Below are 13,209 nucleotides of genomic sequence, written 5' to 3'. Positions count from 1 at the left end.
AGCGGCCCATTCTTTCACAAATGTCTTGTTTCACAGTCTGCATGCCTGAGTGCTTGATTTTATACACCTGTGGCCAGGCCAAGTGATTAGGACACCTGATTCTGATCATTTGAATGGGTGAGCGAATACTTTTGGTAATATAGTGTATTACTTAAGTGTGTATAAATAGGGTTAGTGCATTATGTCATGTCTATAGTGTTTATAGCATCTGGAAACTGGTGTCAAATTCTAGTGCTACATAGAAACCAGCCCCATAATTGGATGGTAAATATTTACTCAAATATGTGGCTTGCACTTGCAAACAGCACATCTGAGCTTACACTTGGTTGTCCTGTTTGAGCAAATGTGGTTTAGTTTGTGTTTGACTGTGTGTGTGTAAGTGTCTAACACATGCACAGAACACACGCGCGCACACACACACACACATACACACACACACACGCGCGCGCACACACGCACACACACAACACTCAAGAGTCACAGCTAATTTTTCTCTGAGCAGGCACCAGGGCTCTTAATGACAATTAATCCATAGAATTACATACCTGCACACATGCATGACTTGCATACAGCAGTTTTCTGCACTGAGGCTGCTAACAATTGGCCTGCAGATCTGCACTGCTTAGCTACAGTCTGGCATGATATGCACACTTGGACACGCATGCCCACAAACACACAGTGGGGTGCTGCAGCAGGGATCCATGGGAAACATGTGCGACTGAGCCTTTTTGGAGACCACCATGCCAGATATCACCCTGCTAATGGTCTTTGGGTGGGGGAGGTACAGTCTGAACACGAGGGTCTCATCATCTCCTCCTGACCTGACACTGTTGAACACCGAGGCATCCATCATTCTCCCTCCCTGACACCTCTGGGATTTACCTCCTCCCCTTCTTCAATTATTCAGAAGCAGAGCAATTATGGCCTGGAATCGGAGGCGTCGATGGCCAGCATAATGCGCAGCAGCCGGGCAGAAAGTGACTGAACCAGCGTTGTGACACTTCTCATTATCATCATGCACTCTGTGATTACCGGTACTTTGTACTGAACAGGTATTAGTGAGAGAGCGGTGAAGAAGAGAGAGGGGAACAGGGAGCGAAAGAAGGAAGGATTCTGCATAAAGCTGGGAGCTTGTCAGGGCAGTGATGTGAGGAAACTTCACTGCTTAATCGCTGTGGGAGAAGTTCAACAGCAGACATCAAGAGAGAAAGGTATACGCTTATTAACCAAAAAGTGGCACTTAGCACCTTGATATTTTCTAAGACTTGTCACTGTAAAGTGAGAGCTTGTGGGTGGTAGCTGTTTTAGTGGTTTAAGCATACTTCAGATCCCAAGAATACTCAATTTTTCACAGGAACACCTTATAATTACAGATAATCTAAGATTGCAATTTTATGGTTATTACTGTTTGATAGATTTGAATATCATATATCTTATTTATGTCTATGATGTACTTACCAGCAGGAAATGTTCTCCTATGAGACTCTTTAACTATTAGTTTGAGATGGCATACAACTCTGAATCACTGCAATAAAGCAAAGGATGAATGACGGGGGTCTCCTTTACAGGTAGACATCTCTTTACCTGACTATCAATTTCTCAGAGCACCTAGCAGAACTTTATACCCCAAGCAAACCTCTCTGATATCGCTTTTGTTATCCGGATTAAAAAACGGGTCTATGCAGAATCACAACAGCTGACTCATGCCTTCTGGAAGCCTTAATTTTAGAGAGCATTATTGCCAACCAGAGACCGTCTCCCGTGAGAGCTTATACCTACTTCATCATGTCATATTGTTTCAGCATAGAAATAACTGGTAATTGAGAAGTCCTGAGGGACAATGAAACACACTTCATTCAAACAAATGAAAATAAAAAAATGTCAGTTTCTGCAACGATGACAACCCACTTTGCTGCTGACATTGGGTTTATTGAAAATCAGTGTTGAAGCATGGATCGGGGCTTCCTCTCATAGAGAGCCCCCTTGAAACAGCCCTATCAGTTTCCATCGAAGAGAAATTTGGATAGAGAGAGAGATAACCACAGTCCTTCAGGATCTGCCCACGAATGACAAGATCAATCCAAAAAAAAAAAAAAGAAAAAACCCTTTCATTCCCTGAGAGAAGGACGGGGAGGAGGAGAGCAGTGGTGGAGAAACAAGTGATAAGCACTGCTGCGGGAGAACAAAAAGCCACTTGATTCAGAGGGAGAAAAGGAGAGGAAAGGAGAGGAGGAGAGGAACTAAGAGAGGAGAGGAGATGGTGGGCCAGGAGGGATAAGTGAGCAGCCCACGCTATGAGGATGACGAGACTGCCAATGTTAACTGCCTTTGCCGCTCTACAGAGACAGAACAGACCTGTCTGCTCAGTGCGGATGCAGACTATAAAACCCTTTAAATGGGATATGAGGGCTGCATTTTCTGGTTCTTGACACAGTGTCCCCAGATTGTCTGCATGGCAAGCAAGATTTGATTGGCCAACAGCTCATGTTGCCATAGCAAACCACACTAATCACCCTTGATCTTCCGAATAACAACCCTTTATGCTACCCTTATCACACACCCAGTGACAAGAGGTTTCACACACAGCCAGAAAAACAAAAGCAACTGTTATTTTCACAGGGCTGGGAAACAATATGATCCAGATCCACAGAGTATGTACGACAGCCACTGGTTCAAAGCCTGCTATATGGTGAGACTGGAAGTGGAGGCAGAGTAATTATGTTACTCAAAACCCATCCCAAGCTAACACATTTTCCACAATCCTCTTTCTCAGGATCACAGCCCCTGCAGAGCACATTTTGAGCACCACTTTGTTGATTAAGATTGTGTAACCCCGTTGTTCAGAGTTATTTGGTCTCGGCCTGAATTCTATAGGAATATGGGTCATTCAGAGGGGCCTTGGGCACCACAGTGAGCCTTATTGTCCTCCCTCCTAAGCAGGCTTGTCACACGAACGGGGAAAACACTCATACTTGCGCACACACACACACACACACCATACGGAGAGCAAGTGACTATTCTAAGTCTTAACTATTGTGGTGTGCGGCCTCTTGGAGAACTTGCTGCCCTCTTGCCCACCGACAAAAGCTCTGAGCGACAGCCCAGCCTGCTGGGAGAACCCTGACCTGCCACTAACAGCTCCTGACAGAGGCAGGGAGGCATGACAGGCCATCACAAAGCATGGACACACACCAGGCGGGTCCAGGGAGGGGGCTGACATGTTGGGTACTACTACATTTCCAGCACAGACAAATGCATTTGACCCTCTGGACACGAAGGCAACACAGAGGTCAAGACCCCAACTCTGCTACTTTCTACCTGTGACATGTAGCACTGCACTCCTGAGGAGAAAGACCAATACATTGCAGAGTTAAATCAAAATATTTCATCATTTTTCAACACACTCGGGTCAAATATTTGCATGTTATTCTGAGAATGTGCTTGGCCCTGTACAGAGAGTCAAATAGATTGAGTTTTTCCACATTGGACAGTGAGAGCCGAAAAAGCTTAGACAGTCAATTGAGAGTCAATTTTGTATACTTTTCTGTGACTGACAACTCCCCTGACACTTACTGCGTTATTTTGATGCAGGGTACACCACTCACCCAAGCACTGCACGCAAGTCAAAACAAATGTTTATTTGCAAATACTTTTTGACCCAGGTCTGTTTTTCACAGGTGAATTAAAATTCGAAGGTTAAAGTAGTACAGAAGATTGCGCCAATATATAAAGTATAAATAAGACATGGGAGAAAAAGCTGTCAGAAAAGTCGAGAGGGCAAAACAACCTCACAGCTAAACAAAATGTCCTTGGTATTATGAAAACACCTCTAAACTTTATTTGAAAAGCCAAAATGTCTTCTACCCTCCACAGCCGGTGTGGTTCCATGGAAACTTCAAATTCTGCATGGTTGACATTTGGGATGTGTGATTTGGGTCACATTCCTAATAAAAGCTACTGTATGTGCCCGTATTTCCTTATGCGCACATATTCATGTGTGTGTGTGTGTGTGTGTGTGTGTGTGTGTGTGTGTGTGTGTTTCTGCAGTGTAAGCACATGCTGTCCTCCATCTGCTGTTTGATAGAGACTGTTTCCTTTCCTGTGCAGCCAGCCAACCAGCCAGCCTTCCTGTACCGCTCTGCTCCAGAGGGGAAATGAGAGCAAGACTGCCACACACTCCTGACAAAAATCCTGGATAAGATACGCACACAAGCAGATGCAGATACAAAGACACAGATAGACACAGACAAAGCCACACACTTCAACAAAAACACACACACACACACACACACACACACACACACACACACACACACACACACTATCCCTCTCTCTTCTTTCTGTTCCACATCCTCTTTCTTTTTGTCCCAGGCTTTATCTTTTATTCTTTTTTCCTTTCTTCCATCTACATTCCTTTTGTCCTCTTTTTATCTCACACACCTCCACAAATTGCTAAACAGCGTGGTAGGGAATAAAACATTTGAACTGCAGAACAATGAAGGCGATTATTAAATAAAGGAAAAGTCAATAGGCTGGGCGTTAGGGGGCTTTTGCAGCTAATGTGATCTCTAATCATGAGATCAGTTCAGTGAAATTTCTATTAAGCACTGAGCATAGAGGATAATCAACAGGAAAATTAATGTGCAGCTAAATATATGGACCACGTGGACAGTATGAGTGTGAGAATGTGTGTGAGCATGTGTGTGTGCTGCCAGCAGCTTAGTTTGACAGAGGCAGCCCGTCTAACTGGTTCGGCCCCAGCGACCTCAATTGATGACATGGATCCTCAGACACTGGGGTGAGACAAATTGGGAAAAGCTTGCTGCGATGAAATTTCACACACTGCTTTGTGTTTCTCTCTAGAATGATTCTGTTCTTCATCTGTCTGCTTCAGTTCTCCCATCATACTCAGTAATATCTGTACGTCTGCATTCTTAATTATGCTGCCTACTTAAATGTCAGAATATCCTTGCTGATGTACTCCATCTGTAAAGACTGTAAAGGCAATATAAACTTCACAAACTAAAGCACAAGGCCAACAGCTCTGTTTCACTGACTGCAACTCTGATGCACAGTATAAATACATATTATGTAATTTGAAATTCAGGAACAGTGTCACTGATTTTGAACAAACAGTGAGCAGTTAAGAGGTTTTCAGCGCTGTGCAATCCTATGCCCTAACCACACTCTCGCATCACTGTCCTGACTTCCTGTTTCTGGGGCCTCCTTACCAGCTTACATAGACAACAAGAGCAGTGAAGCTCCAGTGTGAGGAAGTGACTAACCACAGACATGCTGGGAACTTGTGATAAACAACACAAAAGGACCATGAAATGAACAGGAAAACAGTCATGCCCCATTAGAAGTGAATGGAGTTTGTGTGTCCAGCTGGACCCCTGAAAAAAAAAAAATCACACCCTTGACCTCAAAGGTTTATGATGCACAAGTTGCTAAACAAGGTGTAGATGTAGTGTTATGTAATTACCTGGATGAGTATAGATTCACTGTATACTGACTCTCACGTCCATCATAGCAGGTGGGATTGGTGCTGGATGGGTCCAGAGGTCACATTGCTGTGGTTGTCTTCTGGGTGAGGGTAGACAGGAGATGGAGGTGCGGGGAGCAACGTCTGGTCTCACAGCCCAGGGAGGAGAGAGGATCTCTGGATCAGGGCTGCGGTGCTGAGTTGTGGGTCTCAGAGGTTCAAATCCAGCAGCTGACCAAGCAGAGCAGCAATGTAAGCCTTAAAGGAGAGCTCACCACCTTTTGTTAAACAGACAAGAAGAAGTAGAGGGAACATTTAACACATTTACTTGTACATTTAAGAGAAATGGTAGTTAGCAGAAACAGGCCAGCTGAGTGAGAAGTAGAGGACAGCTTCCCCAAAGGAGGGGACCGTAAAGTCTAAAAGGAGGAGAAAAAATAGACCCTAGGGCGCTACTGAAATAGTACAAATATCCTTTATAGGCTACCCTTTATCTATAATTATGCCATTTAGCTTTGAGGGAAATTCATAAAGTAGCTTCCTATGAGCATTTTCCTCTGGACTAGAGGCGTGGTGAATATGCTACAAAATCTACGGAGGCACACCTAAAGGCTGAATTATGCTTCCGCGTAGGAAGAGCGTACGGAGGTTGTGCGGAGCTTACGGGGGTTGTGCGACCGCCGCAGAGCCTTGCCGCGCGCCTCCCAAAAATTGTAACTACGCGGACCCTACGCAGCCCCACAAGAGCTGTGATTGGTCCGCGGAAGTACATCATTTCCGGCATTTCGTTGCAACCGGCATCACATCCTGTTGTTGTGCCGGCCGGCAGCGCCGTTTTTAAAACAACTGTTGTGTCTCGACTCGTCGGTTGTGTTTGAAAACTTTGGAGAATGCTGGGTCTCGTGGAAGAACGCCTGGCCGAGGATGTGCGCAAGTACCCGCACCTATACGACTTGTGCTCTCGCCATTACAAAGACGTACAGAAGAGCAGCGACCATGCGTCACAGGGTCTACGTTGGTGGGAGGAGAATTGCTCAGTGTGTTTCGCAGAGGTATGTTGGACACACACGCGCTGCGTAGGAAATGCGTACAACCCCAGTACGCTCTTCCTACACGGAAGCATAATTCAGCCTTAAGAGTGATGAGCTGCTTATACGATGGTTACAAAAAGTTACTATGGTAAAGAAAACAGCCATTAGTCAGAAGAGTTCAGTGAGTTTATTTACTGGGATTTACACTGTACTGGGTGTCTCTCATTCAAGTTAGGCTTCCAAATCCACCAAATACTGGCTTTAAACTCAGACTAACCTCATTTAATAAATAAAAAATGTATGTTCCTCTAATTTCCAAAGCTGCTAATGGTAAAATTATGCATATATCAGCCTAGATTTGGAGCAATGTTTCACACTAAGCCTCTTTCTGTCTCATTATCAGCATATTTATTTTGATTGCTAACAGAGTTATTTCTAACAGTGAACACATTTACTTCAACAGGCTCCAGTGAGTAAGAGACTGTCTGGTATTTGATTTACATGTATGAAAAAATACATGCATAAGCTGTATGTGGAGATTATGTCGTGGTGGCATGTCATCTACTGTATAATCACTGCTACCATCCTAGGGAGGCATGAAAGCTGGATAAGGGGGAGGGGACAGTGGGTGTGAGAAAAGGGGGACAAGAGGAGCACAATTTATCTACCTGGGAACACTGAGCGACGAAAAGCGTGACAGTGTTTTCATGTGGAAACCTTCTAAGTCCAGTTTTAGTGGTTCTTCTGTTTTACCTCAAGTAAAGGACCCTGGACACGGTCCTCTATGGGTTGAAATATATTCTCTGACCTTTGGGAGTGTGAAAGCTCTCAAATCCGCAGGTCAAGCTCAAAACTACATGGTCGTCAAGTTAAAGGAGAAAAAAAAGCTGGTAGTCTCTGTTCCTGAAACTTCGGTATTTTAGGAGATACATGGTTTTAGCCTGACAGCAGCACTGAGCATACTGAGTGGTTGCTATGGTGACACTTTCGTCTAGTCTAGCAGTGGAGGAGGAGGGAGGAGGGGTGTGGGGGATCTCTCTCTCTTTTTCTCCAGGCTGGAACATCAAATAAATGGCCACATCTTCCACCCCCCTCCATCCCCTTTCCACTGGAGCTCAATGAAAACAGGCAGTCAACATTTGCTATATGACATCTTGGAAAATGAGGTGTCATGCTTGAGGATTTCCATGACAGCCAAATAATGGCACAAGCTAAAGAGTCTCCGCTCAGAAAGCCAGAGAAGGTGGAATGGAGACATGAGACAGGAAACTACTCCATTCCACCTCTTATATCTAAGTTACCAGAAAGTGCGATGAGGGAGTATATCTATTCAAAAAAACACCTTTAGGTCTATAATAAGCTATATGAGATCTGTCAGTGGAATCAGCACAAGCAAAATTTTGAATAATAGAGAGCCTTTGAATTTAGTCTCTTTGTGACTTTTTATATTTGTATATTCACCTCTTTTCTGCCTGCCTCTCTGTGATGTAAACACATACAGAGCATCATACATGACAACATCAGAAGGCAAGACTAACCTTTAACAAAACACACGAAAGCCACTGAATGCTGACTGCAAGGTAAAATCTGCCACTTTTGTGCGTGGAATAACCTGCGGCCCATTTATAAGGGTTACCTGACATACCCTCAAACAGGTTTGCCTGGTGCTGACTCTCTAGCCAACAGGTCTTGGAAATGCGAAAACTGTGAGAGAATTACAGCTGGAGAGAGTGAAGCTGAGGGTGTGTGGGAGTATACAGAAATAAGGAATGAGGGGCTTTACTTGCCCAGGGAAAAACACATGCTGTTCTTTCTGCCACTTTCCTCTGGATTTGATATCAACACAGTAAGGGGGAAAAAAGAGTGACAGGGCGATCAAATGAAAGAATGTAAACACAGCATCTACAGGATAAAGATAGAAAGCAAGATATCTGATGCAACAGAAACCCAAACTCGTGGAAGCTTTCTTATCTTTTTTTCTTTTTTTTTGTTAAGAAAAAAAAATCTTTCCCAAACTACAGCATGAATGTTGAAGCGGATCATTTTGTTATGTAAGAGCAGGACCACTGACAGCTGATATGCATTGGTCAAGGCATACTGTGATGATAAATTGGTCTGCATGCATTATCAGCCTGTTTCCTGTGGACTTTGTGGCTTTCAGCTTCAGCTTCTCATATCATTTCCTCACAGTTATACATAGAAGACAGATCACATGTAGATGAATGTCAAGATGAGTGTCAACATATTGCATGTGCTCTTAAATGACTGTATTTTGGCACTCAAAACAAAACTAAACTCAGTTCAGTAAAGACAATATGTTTCCCACTATCAATACTACTTCAATAAAATGCCTACAAAAGCATAAACAAAGGATAATCCAGTAATTCTGCAGCCTCCCTCTGGAATTCCTAGCCTAAACCCATCAGAGACTCCAACAAAGTCTCCTCCTTTAAGGCATCCCTGAAAACCCACCTTTTCAAAACAGCTTTCAACATCTGACTCGCTCCTTTCCTCTATGCTTTTGACTGCTTCTATTTTTATTTGTGTCACTGTTGAAATATTCTCTGCTTCTTTTAATTTATCTGCTTTCTACTATCTACTATGCCACTGTTAACCCCCTTTTATAGTATCCATCTTTAGACTCCTCTATTTTAAGTAATTTTAGACCAATCTCCAGGTTGCCAGAGGATTTCACAAAACGTTGTATCCACTCAACTGATTTCATTTATGAATCAAAATGAAATCAAATGAAAAATTTCAATCTGGCTTCCACTCCCTGCACAGTACTGAGACTGCTCGGGTCAAGGTTTCCAATGACTTGCTGCTTACAGCCAATGCAGACCATCGCTCCATTTTAATTCTCCCTGCCCTCAGCTCAGCTTTTGATACAGTGGACCGTGATGTCTTGATTAACTGTCTGAAGAATCATGTGCACATCAGTGGTGTGGCACTGGACTCATTCATCTCTTATCTGTCAAATAGGTCCTTCTCAGTGATTTTTGAAGATGCCTCCTCTTCCTGTGCTCCTTTCTTTTGTGGGGTCCCTCAGGGGTCCATTATGGGTCCTCTTTTATTCACAATTTACATGCTACCCCTCGGGCAAATCATGCGTAACTTCCAAATTTGGTCTGGGTGCCTTATCTAATAACTGAATTAGAGCTGTCTTTTGATGCTCAAGTGACCACAGTGCTGCAGTCCTGCTTTGCCCAACTAAGACAGCTAAGTAAGATCAGGTCATACCCTTCTCCTGCAGATTTAGAAAAGGTCATCCATGCTTTTATTACTTCGAGATTTCACTACTGTAATGCGCTCCATTCTGGTATTAGTAAGAGAAAGACTGCAGCTGGTACAAAATGCTGCTGCCAGGCTTTTAACTGGTACTAAGAGAGGAGCCCCCACTACACCAATCCTTGCTGCTGTTCACTGGTTACCTGTGAGTTTTACAATTGATTTTAAGATTTTACTGCTTGTTTTTAGGGCACTGAACAATCAGGCTCCTGCTTATATCTGTGAACTGTTGCTCCCTGATGAGCCTGATCGTTGCCTGGGATGCTCCAGCAGGGATCAACAACTGGTCCCTAGATCCCAGCTTTTCACCAAGGGTGACCAGGTCTTTTCTGTTCGGGCAATGCAGTTGTAAAATTCTCTGCCTGGAGATCTCAGGCAGGCAAACTCAGTGTCCTCTTTTAAATCTCTTCTTAAGACTCACTTTTATCATTTGGCTTTTTTTAACTGATACTGGCTGCTACTTAAATTACTCCATTGTGTTTTTATCTCATGTTGGATTTTATTACTTGTGTTGTTTGTTTTGCTGTTAACTCCTGTTTTGAAAAGTGCTCTATAAACTGTTGTTGTTGTTGTTGTCTACTTTTGTACTATTGTTTTATTCCATGTGATTTTATTCTTTTTATTGTAAAGTGTCTTTGAGTACCAGTATAAAGCGCTATAAAAATAAAATGTATTATTACTGCAATCATCCTTGAAACAGCTAGAGCTTTCAGAAGAATACAACACATACAGGCACCAAACAGGAATGGTGTAGCCATGGCACTGTATCTCATCTCTGGTTTCTGGCAGGTGTGTGTGTGTGTGTGTGTGTGTGTGTGTGTGTGTGTAGCACATGGGCTTCTAGAGAGGTAATGCTGCATTCTGGCCCATAACCTGTCTGGGCTTCGTCCAACAGAGCCCAGGGTGTAATGGATTGTCCAGGTACAATGTGTGGACTCCAGTAAGATTTACAATTGCGGTGTGAAAAACACACTCCACCAAAAGCTTCATATAGTGGTTATTTCCCCCCCGAGAATACCTTAGGTTCAGCTGAAAATACATAGAATCAGACTGAAAAAATACCAGTCGAAGAGAGATGGACATAGACATGTGTCTTAAATACGTATAGAGATGCACTGTTAAACACACACACACACACACACACACACACACACACACACACACACACACACACACCTGGCTCTTGGACTCGTGTACCTCTCAGGGGTTGTGGTCAATCAGATTAGAGCATCATACTGAGATCTCCGAGTGCACCGACACAAATCCATTTATTGAGATAAGCTCTGGGGGCAACCGCTGCCCCATACACACACACATAAACACACACAGCCAGGAAGAGAGAGGGATGTCACTTCACCCACAGAGGAACCATCTGAACAGCTATCTGGCCCCAGCATCAGCCCAGCAGAAAGTCGCCTCTGACCTGCCACAACGAGCAATTCCATCCGTCAAACAGACAGAAACACAGCATCCCCGCAGACGATCCACATGTAAGTCTTTACTGCGATACAGACAGATTTATTCTCAGTCATGCCCGCCTATTTTCTATGTGGCCTATTTTCCCAAATGCTGCACAATCTGCCCAATAACACTAAAAGCCTGAGTAACAAAAAATAATAAGGCATAATAAGACAGTGTTAAATGTTTCATGATAGGGCTTTAATTAGCACAGATCTCCACAGCAGCAGCAGCAGTAGTCTGGCACCTGCTTCACCAAGTCAGTGTTAGAGGGGTGTAATGGTGAGACAAGTGGCAAGGCTCATTGTGATTAATGGTGTTTACTGCCAAACCTGAAAGGGACACAATCAGCCTCCAGGTGAAAACTACGGCAGCAAAAATTATAATAAATGGCACTGCGGGAAACAAACGCGTGCGTCTGTATTTTATGCTTCTATGATTAGATGTAAATAGAGCCTAGTCCCTGATGAGCTGTCCACACATTGTGAGCTTAATGTTCCAGAGCAAGAGGACAGAAGGCAATAGTGAGTGTGATTTGGTTGGCTGTAACAGTTTCTCTTCCCTGAGACTCCCTCTGCTGTTTGCTCTCTTCTTCGACTCACCGATGAGTCTTGGCATCGAGGTCTGTTGAGCAGCAGTGAATGGCCCTTGGCCAAAGCAAGCAGGATGTGAACGTGATAATATCATATAGCAGCTCTCCCAAACTTGGCAATCGCTGCTATAATCAAGTCTCTGGAAATCTCCTGAAAGGCCAAACAGGACTAGATCATTCACAGACAGATGGTATATGAGACAGGTACTGCATCGATGGTTATTTATTTTCTCAGTGGCTAAATGAGAACCATGATTGAATACAGACCTATGGCTCTCCCTCCACCTGCAGATCAATAGTCAATACAGTGAGGGAATAAGTCTCTGCACTGTGGAAAAAGTGCAAAACCCATCAAGAATAGGTGAGAAAAGTATGTGACGAAACACAATGATTCCCAGGCAGTGTGAGAAACACCTTGTGTCAACAGGGGCTGTGCACTAGCTGGCCAGCCTTTAGCCTTTGGGTGCCCAGGATAAGTCAGCACATCAATCCAGTCTCTCAGTCCAAAGACACACACATGAATTACATCTGGCCAGAGGCCTTAAATCAGCATTTCATTATAGCAGCAGACTGCAGCGTGTAAAAACACACATTATTCTACTTTCCATCCCACAATCCAGTGCACATTCCCTCGGCGGTGTTGTCTCTCTTCCCTCCTCTCACATCCTTCCCCAGTGCTTATCCCAGGCGCCTGGGAGCAGCTCAGACAGAACAGGGGTTAGGATTTAACAACTCCCAAGCTGAGGATTCCCTGCAACACTTAAACTCTATGAACCCCACTCGGTGCTCGGTAAATATTCATGGCTGCTTACACAGAGGAGTAGCGATATTCTAGGATAAGGGAGAAAAACAAACATACCTAGACAAAGGCAACTGCAAACCAATACAGTTGTATGATTTTACACACACCAGTCAGATTGGCATTAATGGGCATGTAAGCACTGTCTGCACATATAGATACATATACACCCATTCACATACTGAGTGAAAAAAGCCCCATGGGCCGCTCATACTGTGTGTGTGCGTGTGTGTGTGTGTGTGTGTGTGTGTGTGTGTGTGTGTGTGTGTGTGTGTGTGTGTGTGTGGGAATATGCCTGGCTGCAGCCCAAGGCTACAAGTCTTGTCTGTCTGCACAACCTTGTCTGGGAACGGAGATGTTTTGCACGTCAGACAGAGTGAGACATGGACGCCCCCACTTTTTTCACAGAGAACTGCCAAAACTAGGGACCACTGTGGGAAATCATGACACACAAGTCCAACTGCAGAATAATATGCAACACTGCTCTTTTGAGGGATGAGTTAATTTGTTCTCCTCAGATCACTTTTACTGAAAGGTCAGGCTGTCCACTGGATAA

General features: G+C 43.9%; 1 protein-coding gene across 5 annotated transcripts in view; it reads right to left on the bottom strand.

The window, feature by feature from the left end:
- The window catches only part of ptprea (protein tyrosine phosphatase receptor type Ea), a 50,594-nt gene that overhangs the window by 20,277 nt on the left and 17,108 nt on the right, over positions 1-13,209 (bottom strand). For all 5 annotated transcript variants that reach the window (XM_030077931.1, XM_030077934.1, XM_030077935.1 and 2 more), the window contains exon 2: positions 5,486-5,763. The gene's annotated coding sequence lies outside the window, so the exon portion shown is untranslated. The remainder of the gene's footprint in view (positions 1-5,485; positions 5,764-13,209) is intronic.

Source organism: Myripristis murdjan, chromosome 19 (genome assembly GCF_902150065.1).
Source record: "Myripristis murdjan chromosome 19, fMyrMur1.1, whole genome shotgun sequence".
In the NCBI taxonomy this organism is placed as follows: Eukaryota; Metazoa; Chordata; class Actinopteri; order Holocentriformes; family Holocentridae; genus Myripristis; species Myripristis murdjan.
The sequence above is the reverse complement of the archived record's forward strand: the minus strand, read 5'-3'. Positions and strand labels throughout refer to the sequence as shown.